This window comes from Melospiza georgiana, chromosome 24 (assembly GCF_028018845.1).
Source record: "Melospiza georgiana isolate bMelGeo1 chromosome 24, bMelGeo1.pri, whole genome shotgun sequence".
NCBI classification, from domain to species: Eukaryota; Metazoa; Chordata; class Aves; order Passeriformes; family Passerellidae; genus Melospiza; species Melospiza georgiana.
The window spans coordinates 5,205,409-5,222,243 of NC_080453.1; the positions used below are offsets into that span (position 1 = coordinate 5,205,409).

A 16,835-nucleotide genomic window follows, 5' to 3' on the forward strand; every position below is an offset into this window, starting at 1 on the left:
CTCTCCCAGAGATGGCACTAAAGGGGGAATGCGGCGGGAGAGGAGGTAAAACCTCGCTGTGTCACCTCGCAGGGGCTTTTAACGAGCCAGGACCGGCACTGCCTGCCCCGACACCAAAGCCCCAATGCAGCGGCAGCCCCGGGCCGGGTCCGGAGAACGGGCTGTCCGGCAGGCTCCGGGGCACGAACCCACCGTGCGATCAGCCACCGTAACTCCTCCGCTGCTCCCATCCGCCACACCAACCGCGCCCAGCTCCGCGCCGGGGCCTTGCGGAAACTTTCCTTTCCTTTCCCCTCCCTGCCCCGAGCGCCCTCAGCCCCCCCAAAATGGCGGCCGGGGCCTGCCCGCCCTCCCAGGGCCGGGGGCGGGCGCCGCGGAGCCGCACGGCGGCCGGGCCGGGCCGCCAGCCCCCGCCCGCTCACCGTGACGTCAAGCACCGCCCGGTACCGCGTCCCTCCCCTCATTGTCAGCGCCCGCACCCGCCGCCCGAGCCCCGGAGCCCCTCGCGGGCTGCGGCTGCCCAAGCCCGGGCTGGGAGGGAGCGAAGCCTGGCCGCTCCTGCTGCCCAGGTAGGCAGAGGTGCGCGGTGAAGGGGCGGAGGGCGGGGGGTGCCGCAGACCGGCGGGGCGGGGAGGAATTTGAGGCATCCGCTTTGTCTTTGACCGCCGCCGCCGCCTTTCCCGTCCCTTCCCGTGCGGGCGAGCCGCTGCCTCAAGGCCGGGTTGCCCGCGGCGTTGGCGGCGGCGGGGACCCCCCGCGGGAGACCCGGCCCTGAGGCGCCCGCCGGGGCCTCGGCTCCCGCTCGGAAATGGAGCCGCCGTCGGGCTCCTTCCGACGGGACCGGAACAGCCGCTTTCCTGAGCGGAGATCGGCCCCGTCCCCGCCCGGGAAGGGCACGGTCCCACCGCTCCTCGCTCTAGCGAGCTGCCCGCAAGGAAGTTCCTAACTCCATTGGCTGTGGCTTGGTTGAGGTTTTGGAGGTTTCCAGGCGCTTAACGCGTTTTCTGTGGATAACCAATTTTTTTTTCCTTGCTGCGGCCACATACTCCCTTTCCTGTTGCTTATTTTTCCTGAGTTCCCCCTTCTTTCCCAGCCCGCCCACGTTTATAATGTAATTAATAACGTTCTTTTATATATACGCTTTTCTGATGCTCTGACTTTGTTAATCACTTCGTTCTTCTTTGCTCCCCCGTCGTGAGGGAGTTAATTAAGGGAGCATTGTAAAACTTTTTTTTTTGCCTCTTTTGGAAATTTCTGAAACTTCCCTCATTTGGCTTTGTCAGGTGTCCCATGTGCTGGCATGTGAAGCCAGTGGCACAGCAAACCTTTGCTTGTTGTCCTTGGTGATTGCGCTTTCATTGCCTATCTGCATTTTTTCCCCCTTTGTAATGCTACATCTGAAGCCTTTAAACCAATTAAACGCAAGTTGAAGTTACCATCCCAGTCTGAGTTAGGTGCGGTGGGGTTAGGCTTTAACTGGTGCGTAAATTCTGTTAAAATATTCCACAAAAACCGGGGGAAGGCAAGGAGCGCTCACCGCTGCCGCGTGTGTCGGGGCTGTTGCTTTAGCGAGCCTCTCGCCGGGGTGGGTGATGACAGTGGGAAGGGGGGAATTTTACAACCTGGAGTGGTCTGTGGCATTCCGTGTTTAGAGGGGGGAAAAAATGCAGTAACTTCCCACATGCCTACAGCCTCATGGCAGAGGTATGCATCTGCTGACCTGCGGGACATTGCGGGGAGCCGTCGTTCCCCAGCGTTACAGTCTGTGCGAGGACGGAACCGGCAGCTCCGTGCCCTGGTCGCTCTGTGCAGCCAGTACCAGCTGGCACGTTTCGGCAGGGACAGCGTGCTCTGTGGCTGGTTTGCGGCGCTTAGAGGAGTGTAATTCCTCCTTTGTATCGGCTCTGCAGCGGTAAGGACCGCACAAAGTCCCTGACGCGCCAAGGGACCCCTCCTAGACATGGGACCCTCTCACCAGCATCGTGCCTGCGCCCTTGGAGCTACTCAGTGCTCAGCCCTCTGTAGCCCTGCAAGGAGGAGAAGGACGTGGAGAGCTGATTGCTGTGTTTCTTTTGGATAGGAGTCTGAAAGTTACTGGTAGAGGAATGAGTTGGGGTAAAGGCAGTGTGGGAGAGCAGCACAATTCAAGAGTAGTCAGGAGGTCCCCATTAACCAACCCCTGCATCTCCTGATCTAAGTAGTTCTTCACCCTCAGCTTCCTCACAATGCTATGAAATAATAAAGTTTCTGCACGCCAGTGCAGGCCAATCTGACCGATGTTGACTTCCTAAGAAGCAGAAATAAGTTACAGGAGTGCAGACTTTTCGCCAGCCTTCTGGCTGTCTCTGTGTTCTGAAAATTGCCCAACCGAGAGGAAGTTACTGATTTTCTTAATTTAATACGAGGCTAGGAATTGTAGGCAAAAATAACTCGTGTTAAAAAAAGAGAACTCTCAAGAAATGATAATATTTAAAAGCCCGTATGCCTTGCAATCTAGGCCACATTATTTTGTATTGGTGATTACATCTTTGAACATGACCTTACCAGAATATTGTACTCGGGGATTCTGAGGCTGTGCATGTTCTCCATGGGCTTTCCTTCCCACCCTGGGCTGCAGTTGGTGTGGAACCAGAGGCCTCTTTCCTCATGGGAATTTTTCATAAATGAGCGAAATGACAAAGAAGGACAACTTTGATACAATTGTTGCACTAAAATGAAGCATATAATGTCTTTAGGAGGTCGTTTTTATTGGAAGGTTCCCATGAGGGTGATGATTTGTAGCAGTAATATGTTTTATACTAAATAGTAGACTGCAGATCATGGGAGCCTTTAAAATGTGATGGGATGGAGAACCTTTATTGTGATGGTTGTGGCATGGTTACATACATCTTCACACCTCTAAGGCCTGCTGTACAGATTTTTGCCTTGGGTAATGCTTGTATTTGCACACTTGAAGTAGAAAGCATGAATGTTTTCAAATACTTGGTGGCAGCTGATGAGCAGGTGTTGCTTGCCAGCACTTCTTACATTCCCAAACCTGGTGCTTGACTTTGTCCTTCCACACTGTTATTTTCTCTGCTTTCAATGGGCTGAATCTTTGGAGTGCTTTAGTCCTTTAACTTGATCTCCTCTTCCCTGGTAGCCACCAAAGGTGTGATTAATCTCCCTGCCCAAGCTCATCTGTTTGCCAGGGTAGCAGGGGCTGGCAGCCTTCTCCTGGTGGTGACTGCAGCCACTCACTGCACACTCTGTGAGCAGTCACATCTCTCTGGATTTGAGGGTTTACAGCTGGCGACTGAATCAGCTTGGTGGAAAACCCACAAACCATTTGCCCTTAACTGTCCAGATTTAGGAGCCTTCATAACCACCCTGACTGAGCAGGCATGCCAGGCATGCCATTCCTGTGAAGTCGGTGAGGTTTGGCTTGATTCAGCAGCCTGAAAACCAGTGTTTCTGAAATGATCCAACATAAAGTGTGGCATTGGATGTCAGCCATCAGAATGTGGCAATTTAGGCCTTAATGCTTTTGTGTGTTAGGTTTTGGCAGCGATGTTCCCCTGCTGAGGCCCTAATCTGGGCAGATAAGGGTTTGTAAGATGCCTCAGCCCTGTGTGCTTTAACCCTCGCCAGGGTGGAGTAGGATATGCAGGTGCAGCACTCAGCTTTACCTGAGCATGACAAAAGTGTGAATGCTGTGCACAGGCAGTTTCTGTTTCCTTTTCTGTGAAAGAAAGCTGAGAATATTTTTATTGTGCAGAGAATGTAACATTTGTGTTCCTGAACATTTGAATTTCACATAGAAACACAGTTAAAGGTGAATGCACTCTGTGAGTGATGGGCTGAAAGGAGAAAGGGGGTGTTTAGAAAAAGGAGAGTTTTAGTGTTGTATTTACCACTCAGCCTACTCTTCAGCCTTGTCTCTTCTCCTAATGAAGCCCCTTAGGATCCACCCCAATAACCCAGGAATGAAATGTATCGCTTCTTTCCTTAGGAACAAAGTTGCCAATGCACAGGTATGAAGTGTAAGAACACAGAAGCTGTAAGTTTATTTCAGTGTGCCTGTGGGCGGGTGAGAGTGGCTGCTTGCTCTTGCCAGGCTGGAGGAGAGGTGGGTTCTCACATCCTCTCCAGCTGTGGATCTGGCAAGAGCTGCATCAGTGCAGGTGGGCCCTGTGCCTGCAGGAGGTGGGTTTGCCTTCCCCCTTGTCCTAATGCCTTCTCCTCCAAGTGCCCTTTCTAGCCTACCCCAGCTGACAAAAACTCCACGTAGCCGTGTTCAGAGAGTTGATCTGGGTGAAAATTAACCATCAGCCTCCCCCCAATCCCTTTAGCCCTGCCAGATTCCCAGCCTGGCTGCAGGGCTGCTTTACTCTGGCCAGGGGAGGGGAGCATGAGGCTAGAAGGAGGCAGGCACAGTGCAGGGCCACCTGAAAATGACTATAAAACTTAAGTTTGAGGATCTGGTCCAAAGTTTGTGAGGTCACTTGTGCAGTAATAGCATCCCTTGAGCATTTAAGCATTGGTGTCTGTGTTGAGGTCTCTGTCACCACCATGCTTTCATACCTTTGCAAAATTCCTGCTCACACAAAGTGCTGCCCAGGCTTGGGCAGAGGAGTAGAGACATCATATTAAGAGGACTTCAGTGGAAAATTTTCTACATTTATTAAGTCCCAATCTTTTTGGCCCTGTTTTGTCAGAGCTTCATTGAATTGAGCAAACCTCAATGTCCTCTTCGAAAAGTAACTTCAGAGTCCTGTCATCTGCAGCTCCATTGAACACGGGCCAGCAAAGTGCACCAGTCCCACGTGTGTAAATACTTTGTGTGAGCTGGAAACTTCTGTATGGCTGCTGCAGTGTGATAGCTGTCATGCTGCCCTGCCCTGTGTGTCAGGGCTGTCCACAGCCCAGCCATGCTCACTGCCCTCCCCTGGCTGCAGGCACAGGCACTCTGGCCTGGTTCCATGCTTCCATGTCTGCTTCTGAGTGCTCCAGGATGAAGAAATGGGGGACATGCACTGTCAGCTGTGGATAATTCCTCGTCCCTCCTTGCTGTCTGCCCTGCTTTGTGGGGAATGTGGTGGTTTAGCTGCTTCAAGTCACAAAGTGGAAAGCTTTAAGGATTTTTAATCAGTACTGGGTGGACAAGCCCCTGCATGTAAACATTTATAGTTCTGAATTTACTTAGCTAATTGGTTTTTAAGTCATAGTTTGACCTGCTGTGCTGCCCAGGCCATAGTATCAAACCTTACTTAGTATTGAATTAACTCATTAACTCAGCCAGTTTTGAGGTTTGTGATTTCAACTTGCAAACTTGATGCCTGGAGGAGGGGGAGGGGGTGTTGATCTAAATAAGATTTTTTTTGCCACAACAACCCCTGTGTGTGTTTGTGATTGTTTGTCTCAGAAGCAGTAGGACTGATTTCATTCAGACCCTTTGCAAACAGTGTTGTGGCCATCCTTGATTGTGCCCTGCATGCCTCTGAGAAAGCAGAGCAGCAGGAGATGAGAACCAAGGCTTTCTTACCCTGGTAGGATTCAGCTTTGGTGGTTAATATTACAAAACCACTGGAGCTCGGGGCTCATGTGTCAGGCTGTGCAGTAGGAAAGCATCTGTGGCTGCAGGCAGGTGATGTGAGAGGGCTGCCTGACCTGTGCCGTGGCACAGCAGCCCTGTGGGGCAGCTGAGGGAGGTGCAGTCTGGGGACACACATCACCTCTGCTCCAGACAGCAGCTCTCCCACTCTGGCACCAGTGGGCAATGTCTATCAGGTCATCCCAGTGACTGCTCCGTGTCCCCTGAGGGTGCTGGTGACAGCAGATCCTCCCAGTGACTGCTCCATGTCCCCTGAGGGAGCAGGTGACAGCAGATCCTCCCAGTGACTGCTCCATGTCCCCTGAAGGAGCAGGTGACAGCAAATCCTCCCAGTGACTGCTCCATGTCCCCTGAGGGAGCAGGTGACAGCAGATCCTCCCAGTGACTGCTCCATGTCCCCTGAGGTCCTGGAGTGGGTGACAGCAGATCCTCCCAGTGACTGCTCCATGTCCCCTGAGGGTCCTGGAGTGGGTGACAGCAGATCCTCCCAGTGACTGCTCCATGTCCCCTGAGGGTGCTGGTGACAGCAGATCCTCCCAGTGACTGCCCCATGTCCCCTGAGGGTCTGGAGTGGGTGACAGCAGATCCTCCCAGTGACTGCCCCATGTCCCCTGAGGGAGCCGGTGACAGCAGATCCTCCCAGTGACTGCTCCATGTCCCCTGAAGGAGCAGGTGACAGCAGATCCTCCCAGTGACTGCCCCATGTCCCCTGAGGTCCTGGAGTGGGTGACAGCAGATCCTCCCAGTGACTGCCCCATGTCCCCTAAGGTCCTGGAGTGGGTGACAGCAGATCCTCCCAGTGACTGCTCCATGTCCCCTGAAGGAGCAGGTGACAGCAGATCCTCCCAGTGACTGCTCCATGTCCCCTGAGGGAGCAGGTGACACTAAGCACCCTGCACTGGAAGTGGTACTTTACCTGCAGGGTGGGTGAAGGGGGTGTGGGAGCAAAAGAGGGGGCATGTTGCTGTGTGACATGGCAGGGCCCGTGTTCCTGCTCCTCGTGTGAGTGTTGCAGTGTTCTAATTGACCTCTAAAAATGGAAGCTTCATGCTAAGCTGAAAATGTCTTTCTGCGTGACTGATCACGATGAACATAAGCTCCAGCGACTCTTTAATTAGCTCAAGAATGTTTCTCTTTACCTCGAATGTACCTCTCTTTACCTCCCTTTTCACGTTTTCCCCTGCTGCTGCATGCAATGCAGGGCTTGCAGAAGGGCAGCTCTGGGCTGTGCAGCAAGGCTGGCTGTGCCAGGGGGGTTCTGAGGGTTGGTGTCGTCAGCCCTGCCACCCCTGCTGCATGCAGCACAGCTCTGCACGATGGGAGTGACAGCTTTTGCTGCAGTGCTGCACCCTCCCTACGTGTTGCAGCAAAATCTGTCAGCCACGTTCATTCTCAGGATTGCATTCATTAAAATTGCTTCTATAAGCATTAGCTGGCTCTTAAGGTTCCAGCACTGTTTTGTCTTCCCCTCTGGATTGATTTGAAAATCACAGGATGTGTTTCCGAGGCTGCAGAGGCTCCAAGGTGGTGCTGATCATCTGATTCCACTGCAGCACTTTCTGCTCTTGTGCCTTTGAGGTGCCTGTGCCTCACGTGGGAGTGCAGTGGGTTACCTTAAAGGGAAAATCTGATGAAACTTCTTCAAGAACTTGTTGTTACATGTGATATCTTAGTGGAATTTACTGGAATAGAATGGAGATTCCTGACCTAGGATCTGGAACAGAGCTGCAAACACATTAATTTCTCAGGTAGTGTGAATCATTTGGAAATATGTCTGTTTTTACTGGAAAACAATAATTCCTGGATGATAATAAATAACTAGTAGTACTGCTTTGTGGTGAGAATTTGAACTTGAAGCAGTTGTGAATTCCTAATGAAGTCTCTCACTCTTCTGTCTGCATCCTATTCTGTATAGCTGCTCTTCAGGATTGTTTTTAATGTTGCTGAGTATGACTAATGTCCTTGCATAAAGGCATCCTGTGTAATGTGGGTGTTGTTTCTGTGTGAGTTTTGGCTGTTAATATATTGTAAACTGCCTGCATGTTTAAAAATTCTCTGAATGTTACCTTTTATGCATTGGGCAGAGCATGGAAGCAAGAAGCTCAGTTTGGAATAGATTTTTTTCCTTTTGTCTGTAATCACTGTCAGAGGGGCTGTGAAGGGAGCAGTGAGTATCAGCAGTGCTTTGGGGAGCTGTGTGTGAAGGTGACTGCAGGAGCAATGCTGCAATGGAGGTGGGGAACTCCTTTCCAGCCCTGGTGGGAAGCTGGGGAGGCTCTGTGGGGTGAACTTTGCAGAGCACAAACAGAATGCTGCTGGTGTGCAGGAGCTGGGCTGAGGCTGCCTGGAGGTGCAGGCAGAGAGAAGCAGCAGCTGCTGAGTGCAGGGAAGCAGCTGTGCCCTGCTCACTGCCAGGTGGCACTCCCTGGCTCTGGGTCACCTGCCCCTCATTTCCCTCCTGCCCCATTCTCTGCTGCCTTTCTCTGCCTGCCTTACACCAGGAGCACTCTCCCAAGTCCTCACACACACATCTCCATTCACTTTTCCTCAGCTGCCTACGCCTTGAGCTGATTTGCAAAGCTGGGTGGGTTCTCTCTTTTTTTTTTTTTTTTCCCTTTTTTCTTATTTTAGTAATCTCTGCCCTGTGTGCCTCTAGTGACTGCTGCAACTGCTGGGGCATGTGGCTGAGAGTTCAGCACAGTCCCTGCTGTGCAGCCCAGCTGTGTGTGAGCTGGTGGGGCACACAGAGCACCTCTCTCTGCAAAGCAAGAGTGGCAGCAGCAAGCTGGACAGGCTCAGCACAGCAATGGCAGCATGGCAGTGAGTGCCTGTGAGGCAGATCAAGAGAAGATTTCTCTTTTCTGCTCAGTGCTGCTGAGATGCTGTCTGTAGTGTCATGAGGTTCAGATGGATATTTCACTATGACAGGTTATCTAAAGCCCCATCCAGTTTGACCTTGGACACTTGCAGGGATGGGGCATCCACAGCTCTTTTGGGCAACTTGTGCCAGTGACTCACCACCTTCACAGGGAAAAATTTCTTCCTAATATCCAATCACAACCTCCTGTCTTAGTTTGAAACCAGTGCCCACATCCCATCAGCTCAATGCATGGTAAAAAGTCTGTGTCTTTCTTATAAACCCTCTTTAGATATTGAAAGGCTCCCCAGAGTCTCCTCTTTTCTGGACTGAGCAACCCCAACTCTCTCAGCCCTTCTTCACAAAATTATTACAGTCCTTGACTCTTTTTTGTGGCCTCTTGTGAACCCCCTGTAGTTTTTCTGAGGACACCAGAACTCCAGATATAGTGCTCCAGGTGGGCTCTCATGAGAGCACAGTGGGAAAATCACTTCCCTTGACCTGCTGGCCATAATTTTTTTGATGCAGCCAAGGACCATTGTTGGCTTTCTAGGCTACAAGCTCACATTTCTGGGTCATGTCCAATTTTTTGTCCACCAACACCCCCAAGACTGTCTCTGCAGGGCTGCTCTCAATGCATTCATCCACCACTCTGAGCTGATGCTGGGTATTGCCCCATCCCAGGTGCAGAAAGTGGCAGCGTGGTAAATTCTGACTGAACATAAAGGAAAATAATTTTCTCCCTGAGATTGTTCTGACAGGAAACAGGGCCTGAAAGATTGGGGCATTTCTGACCCTGGAGATTTTCACAGCTTAATGCAGTCCTGAGCAACCCAGCTTTGGACACTAACCTTGTTTGAAATCAGAGCTGGACTGAGATTAGCTTTCTCCCCTTACTCTAACTAAGATGAGAGAGAAAATGTGAATTTCCTGCTCTTTCCCTCCTCTGTAGAAAGGAGCAGCATGGGGTGGGGGAAGCAGTGAGGTCCTGTCTCAGTACAGCCACACCAGTGCTTCCTTCCTATGAAACATCCTTCCTTCCTTCAGCCCAGGGAGTACAAGGGGAAAAAAAACATGTAAATAACAATGCAAGTGAGCACAGTGTCCTGGAGGGAATGAATCCTCTGCTGCCATTTTTGCTTCGTGCTCTATTTCTCACTCTCCACTTCTTAAACGTGCTGCTAGAAAAGCATGTGCCCTCTTGGCTCTGATCTTCATTTAGGATAGGATTCAGATAAATTAATGCTTGGCATTAAGCCTGCAGATTTTGTCATTAGCATCTTGTGTAATGCAGATTTTGTCATTAGCATCTTGCAGGAGAACCTGTGCTCCAGGAGCAGGAGAATTTGTGTCTGTTTGTCCAGTGGTCGACAACCTTGGATAACCAGTGGACTTAACTGCCTTGTTTAATACAAAGTAATTCAAGATTGTTGGTGTTCTAGCAGCATGAAATGGAGAATTTGGAACAAAGTTTTCCCATAATAGTCATGAGTGGAGTGGCATCTTTAACCCTTTCATGTCCTATTGACAAGGAAGAGCTTTGAAGTTGCTGATGTTATTCAGCCTTGTCTGTGGAAGAAGTGTGGCTCGGGACCTTCCTGATGGAAATCCTGTGCCACACTTCTGACCCCAAACAACTCAGCTGCCTGCTGAAGGAGGCACCTGGGTGCTGGGATGGTCTCTCTGGGGTGTCACAGCTGTTGTGCTGTTTCAGTGCCCTCCCTAGTCAAAGGAGACACTTTATCCCCAAGCACTGAGGAGACACTTTTCCCCAAGCAAATGGGGAATTACTCTGGCCCATTTTTGGAAAGAAAGAGCAGAGGCCAGGTATCTCTCTGCTCTCTCTTTCTGCATTGAGGAGCATCCCAACAGTGACTGCTGAATGCCCCAGCCAGAGTTCCCAGACCTTGGACCTCTGGCTTATGGAGAACATCAGGTGCCCTCAGCTTTGTGTCCTGTTTGCCCTGGCACAATGCTGAATGTCTGTGTGTGAAATGCCTGTTGTCATTTTGAGAGGCTCAGCCTGCAAGTGAATATATTCCATCCATAAATCCATCAAAGCTTTCAATTTTCAGTGGCAGAGCTGCCCAGTGTTATAACACCATCTTGGAGTCTCCCCATTGTCCATGGAGGGTTAATTTTGAGATTAAAGTCCCCACAGCTACAAGCATGCTCTCACAAAGGCAGCATGTTCCTGTTTGTAAATGTTATTTTATTTACTTTTTTGCCACCTGAGGGTGTTTTCAGCAATAAATTGAGCACAAAGACAACTCTCAGGATCTTATGTCCTCATTGAGCAAATCATATTTAAGAGTGATTTATAAGACATTTTTAAGTTCCTGAATACTTCCTTTCATTTGACTTCACTCTTGCCAGTGAACAAAAAAGCTGCAGGTTGGGAGCTGAGAGAGGAAAGAAAAGCTGCTTGTTATATTGGTATTTGTGGTACAGCAAACACTAACAGGGGACAGAGTTACCAACTGTTTGTATTGGGTGGCCTTGGAGGATGTGGAGATTACTCAGGGTGTGTGATTACCCAGCCAGCCCTCACTTTCCTGTGCAGGTGCCTGTGAGATGCTGGTCCACCCAGTTCATGTGACTGGGGAGAAGCAGCCAGGCCTTGGCTGCCCTGCCTGTGAGTCAGAGCCTGCTCTGCTCTGCTCTGCGTGGGTACCTGCTGATGGAAGGTGCCCTGGCTTGCCTGCCTGCTGCTCCTGAGGGTGGCCAAGCCCCCTGAGCTGCTGATGGTAACAGCACCCGGTGTCTTGCTCCAGAGCATGTGGATTTCATGAATTGCAGCCAGAAGTTTTGCCTCAAGCTGGAAGTGATGCTGCTGCTGTAACCCCAGCTGGGTTATGCCTTTATGCCAGAGGCATTTCTAATGGCTGACAGCTTCCTCCTGGGCTTTTCATGGCAGCACTGTTAGCCCTGCTGCTCCCCAGGCTGCTGAACTGAAGGGTGCTGCTGGTCTCTCCCACATCTCTGCATCCTGATGCCTGAATGTGAGAAGAAGAGGAGAATTCCCAGAACACGGCTCAAGAAGCACCACATTGACAGACTGGCTTTCCCCATTGCCCTCAACACAGTGATCCAGCTGTTGGGGTTTTACTGCCATAAATGATGCCAGTCTTGAAACATCATTATTGGTGGACAATGTGTGTCCAAAAGCTGCAGAGTGGCACAGCTGCAGTGAGCTCCAGCATGTGCCACTCTGACACACAGCCCTCTCACTGGGAGTTTACAGCTCAAGTCCAACCCCTGGTTTGCTCCAGGAGCAGCAGCAGTGGCACCTGTAACCTGAATCAGATTCCTTGGCCTCCTCAGGGGCCCTTCCACAAATCTGAATTGCTGCTAATTGCAGACTTTGTTCAGCTCTTTGCATTTTGGCTGCAAACACAGGGCAGGCCAGGCTGTGAGCTGCCTGCAGAAGTGCTGCTGCCCATCTATCCCAGGGCAGGGTCCTGAAAACCTGCCAGCAGTTTAGTCTGCATCTGCTCTAAGCAGGGCAAGATGTGGATTTGGATGTGTTAGCCAGGCCAGGGCAAGCTTCTCCCAGCCAAATCAAGGGAACAGCAACCTGCCCTGAAGAGGGATTCCCTCAGCAAGAGCAGCTCTGCAGAGATTTGGGGTAAAATTCTACTGATTTGGGAGATTTCTGATGATCATGTTTCTTTCTAGCTATAGGGCTGTTCTGTTCAGTGCATGGATAGCAATGCTAATGATTTATAAAGTTGACCTACAAGACAGAAGTTAAAATTGGGTTTATTCTTGAATATTGAATTTTATCAGAGTAATTAGTCTTAGATGTCTGCTTAGAATTTTTGAGTTACAGGGCTGTTAGTAAAGATTAATGGAAAATTAAAATTTAGATACTTAGTGAAATATGAATGATCATTTTTATTTCAGGTCACATTTTATTTCCTTGTGCTGCCATGCCAGCAGTCTGAGGGTCTGTGGACCTGCTCAGAACAAAATCCTGGATGCACAGAGCAGGAAGGAGTGCAGAGCAAGGTGTGCAGAGAGGACAGGGCACCTTTCTGAAATGGAGTTAAAGGTGACAGTGTGAGCTGTTCCCAAAAGATCTTCCCTGCTAAGCAGTGGGGACAGTCCTGACCACATCAGTGCTGCCTTATGTTTGCCCAGTTCTTGGCATGGCTTGGCCTGGATCTTCCCAGACAAGGTCAGTCATGTTTGGAGGCAAAGCAGGTTTAAAAGGGCAGGTGTTGGCACCAAGGACAGATGTGGGATCTCAGCACCTCAGGACTGATGTGCAGAGTGACCGAGACCACCCTTGGGGGGCTCGGGAGTCCTGGAATGTTGCCAGAAGTGTCTGGTGGCTGGACTTTGGTCCTACACAGGAGATGACACCTGTATGAGGATGGGAGGGTTTCACTGGGATAAATGGTGAAGGGATAAGTTAATTAGAGTGTGAAACACAGGGTTTAGATTTTGAGTATAAAGATAGGTGACCGCCCCAGGGGCTCTCAGTGTGCTCATGGCTGGCTGCTGTGCAGACCTCTGTCGGGCTGAGAGAAAATCTTTTAGATAAACCACTAATAAACACCGAGAAAAAACCTGAAGCCTCTTCTCGTCCTTTGAAGCACGGGCTGTCCAAGGCCACCCCGGGCCTTTCCAGGTCACCCAAACAGCCAAGACACCGACAGACAGACAGCCCTAAGCCAGGTTTATGTTCTGGTCCAGGTGAACCCTAATGCTCTTCTTGCTTGCTGATGACAGTGCAGTCTCCAGGAGCCCATTCATCCACCTGGCCTGACACACTGGGATCAGCTGGGTGATTATCTGACAGTGCTGCAGACTTTTTTTTATCTGTGGGGAATGCATGAGTGTTTTTGTATTGAATGCACAGCTCTAGCAGATTCCATTTTGGCTACACAGGTACCACACACAGGCTGGGTGCCTGCCTGGCCTTTCATTTTTGTCCAAGGCAGAAAATGGATGGATTGGGAGCTGCAGCAGTCCAGTAGCTATGGCAGCTCCTCAGGCTGTTCCTGTGGCAGCTGTAAGAGCTGAAAAACTTTCCTTTTAGCACTTACAAACTTAATTGTGAATTCTTCCAGGGAGGAAGTCACAAGAGTAGCCAGTTGTCTGTGCTACAGAGTTCATGAGCTTGATTTTTTTTTGGGAGGACCTTTGATTAATCCCAGTTTTCTGCAGGGTTTGTAGGGATCTGCATGGAAACCTCTGAGTGCCTGAGCTGATCTTTTAGCCAGAAAAACTCACAGCAATCAAAGGAGTTTTCCTGCAAAGCTGACTCAGATGTCCTTCTACTCTGTTAGGAGAATGGAATGTGCCCTGTATCAGACAGGATGCAGAGAAACAAACAACACTCCATAAATTTAATGCCAGCAGGGATATGTTTGTAGCCATGTGGCTCTTGGGTATAGTATTAGGGAGAATGTGAAGGTTAGAGGTGCCTATGCCTAATCAGCAGAATGATTCAAAGATGGTTATGAATACTTGAAGTTAATCTTATTAAGTGTATTGTACCAGGCAGGCCTTTCCCAGCTCTGTAGGTGCTGCTGGATGAAGGATTGTGTGTGATTTTGGGTGTGTAGCCACTTTGCAGTGTGGCACTTGTCAGATGTGCAGTGTCAGCCCTGTTTCACCTGGACAAGTGTTTGTGACAGGACAATAAAGGAGCTCAAGAAGATAATAAAAAGGGAAGGAGAGCAACAGAAGTGTGCAACCATGCAGATCAAAGAATTCTTCCAACCTGCAAGTTTTCTCTCAAGTGGTCTTGCTGAACTAGGAGTGGGTCCCTGTAGGAATAACCTTGAGGGGTTTTTCTCCCATAAATGTTTCTAATTGCTGCTTTATGAACCCATGAGGACTTCCAGCTTCCATAACATCAACCAGCAAGAAATTCCCCAGTGCACCACCACATACAAGCAGAAGTAGGGCACTGAACATAGTGAGCCCAACCAGAGACAAGCAGAAGGTACCAGGATGGGACAAGGGAGTGAAAACAGCAGCAGGAACTGGGGTTGATGGCACTGACCCAATTTTCAGCACAAGCATTCCAGAGGAGGGTGGAGGGAGTAGCATTGTGCTTGAAAGGTAAAATTTATAGTGGCCAGATGAAGAGGGGAGCAAGCTCAAGAGTCAAGTGACAATGTGGAAGAGAAGTCTGAGAAGAGCTTTTTTTCTGTGCTAACTATCTGGGAATAATGGAAGTTTGAGAAGCACAAAAGATGCAGGAGAGAAGAAAAGGGACAGAGGAGAAGGCACTGTAGGTGCAGCTGAGGTTTCTGTCTCCTCAGCATCCTAGCTGTACCCACAGCCCAAACCAGCTGTTGGGGAGGAACATGAAAATAATGAATATGTTTCCCTATTGTCTGCTTCCAGGGGTGTCCTGAGTCACAGAACTTTGGGTTCTTCACATTCAATAATCTTTGGCATATAAATTTATTCATTTTTCTAATAATTTTCTGGATCTTGCTTGCTCTGAATCTTTTCAGTGAATCTGTGCCTCTCAGCCAGCCCATGGGTGGCTCAGCTACCTTCATACTAACACAGATTTCAGGGCTGAAGTGATGGTGAGAGCCATGGTCCCTGAAGTCCCTTCAAAGCTGAGCTGATGGAGATGGGAGGGAGGATGGAGGGTGAAGGAGGTGGGAGATTTCTGTGTCCAGTAATGATTACAAAAGCACCACTGAGCTGGGGCTGCCTTTCCCATGCCATCTGCAGGGTGCTGCCAAGTTTGTGACTGGCTGAAGAGATGCCTGCATAGTGTTTGTGAAATCAAATGTGACAGTCAAATCTGCTCCTGAGGACAGCACAAGTGACAGCATGGGAAGGAATAAAACATCTTTCTCAGCTTTGATTCCAGTGCAGGATGGCACATAGGAGCAGCACTCTGAGGGGCTTTGGGAGTATCAATCCATTGATTGCTGAGCAAGAGCTCCAGAGCATGGGAAACATCTTCCTTGCCTTGGAGCTCCCAGGGCAAGGGTGCTGCTAGCAGCCCTCTCTTGTGAAATTCTGTACTGCTGAAAGGAAGGTGCTGCAGCTGGCCAGCAAATGCTCAGACCTGCTTTGAGTGAGCATCAAGCAGTGATTTCAAGGGGGAGCTGGAGGAGAGTGGTTTTGGAGAGGAAAGCAGAATCTCTGCTGTGCATGGTAAAGCACAGCTGCTCAAACCCCAGTGCTGCTCAAAGCATCTCCTGTGAGCAGCCCTGGGTGGTTTTATGCTCTGCTGCTTTTGTTTGGTCCTGCCAGCTCCATATAGGGGAATTTATTTTATTTTGCAAGGGGAAGAGCAATGCTGAGGAGTTCAGTGGGTGATTAGAGTGTTGACGTAGGGTCAGTGTGACTCAGTGATGTGCCAGATCCTCTCTGGCGTCTGCAGAGCCTGCTGCAGTGCCTCACATTGCTCTGGGTGCTATTTGGTGTCAGAATTTGAGTTTCCTTGAAGATTGTGGTCACTGTGGTTATTTTTGACTGCTGTCTCATCATTTCACATCTCTAGTCTCACATTGTATTGGTCAATAGTCAATCCACTTCCAGATTGCTGAGCTTTTTTCTGACTTTTAGAATTTCCTGCTCCCATTAGATGCAGCAATTTCTGGGACAATTCATCCCTCAAAATATGTGCATCCCCCAAAAGTCACTTTGTGTTCAGTGGGGTCAGGGAGCCCCTGTCCCTTTCCCATGTAAACAAATGCACAATCTGCCCCCTCAGCTGGCCCAGGAGGTTGTTAGATGCCTGCAGATTTGATGTCACATAGGGCACTTTGGCTCTTGTTTTATACCCTTTTTATGTTCTTGAGTGTTTTTCTCCTGTTCTCATGACTATGTGTCATTGTGTCAAGTCAAGAACCAGCTGCTGGGAAGAGCTTTCAAAAGGCAAAATCCTCTTAAGAAAAACTTTCCTTCTTTCTCTTTTTAAATGATTGAAGGCTCTGGCTGCAGTATTGCCATTTGCTTCATTTTGTGACACCTGTGTCCTTTTTCTGTATAGATGGTAGAGAAATTTTACTTTAGAAATGAAGAATGACATGCTGGACTCCTCCCAGCCCATTTCACCCTGGGGCAGGGAAGAGAAGTCCCAGTGATGCTCTCACCAGGTTGAGCTGTGATACAAGCATGATTCATCAGCAGCATTTCTGTTTGTGAGCATGCCATGTTCACACACCCTTCCATACATGTGCAACACCAGAAACCTTTTAATGAAACCTGCAGGTGTGTGTGCATGTGGGGCAGAATCCAGCAACACATCTAACCTATACCTCAGGTGGAAAAGTATGAATTAGAACAGTTTCATCAGCTTCTCCCTGACCTGTTTGGCCATTGGGGACTGCTCAGAGGAACTCCCTTGCTGCCCCAGGTTTTGCTGATGTGCACCCACAGAGCTGCCCTCATGCC

The 16,835-nt window shown here is 49.7% G+C and overlaps 1 protein-coding gene across 3 annotated transcripts in view; it reads left to right on the forward strand.

Annotated features, from left to right (window-relative positions):
- Positions 1-480: 480 nt before the first annotated feature.
- Positions 481-16,835, forward strand: part of LUZP1 (leucine zipper protein 1) — a 33,705-nt gene continuing 17,350 nt past the window's right edge. For 2 of the 3 annotated variants that reach the window (XM_058040087.1, XM_058040089.1), the window contains exon 1: positions 481-569. The gene's annotated coding sequence lies outside the window, so the exon portion shown is untranslated. Of the gene's footprint in view, positions 570-7,016; positions 7,342-16,835 lie in introns of those variants that run through there. The other variant, XM_058040088.1, reaches the window with a different exon arrangement.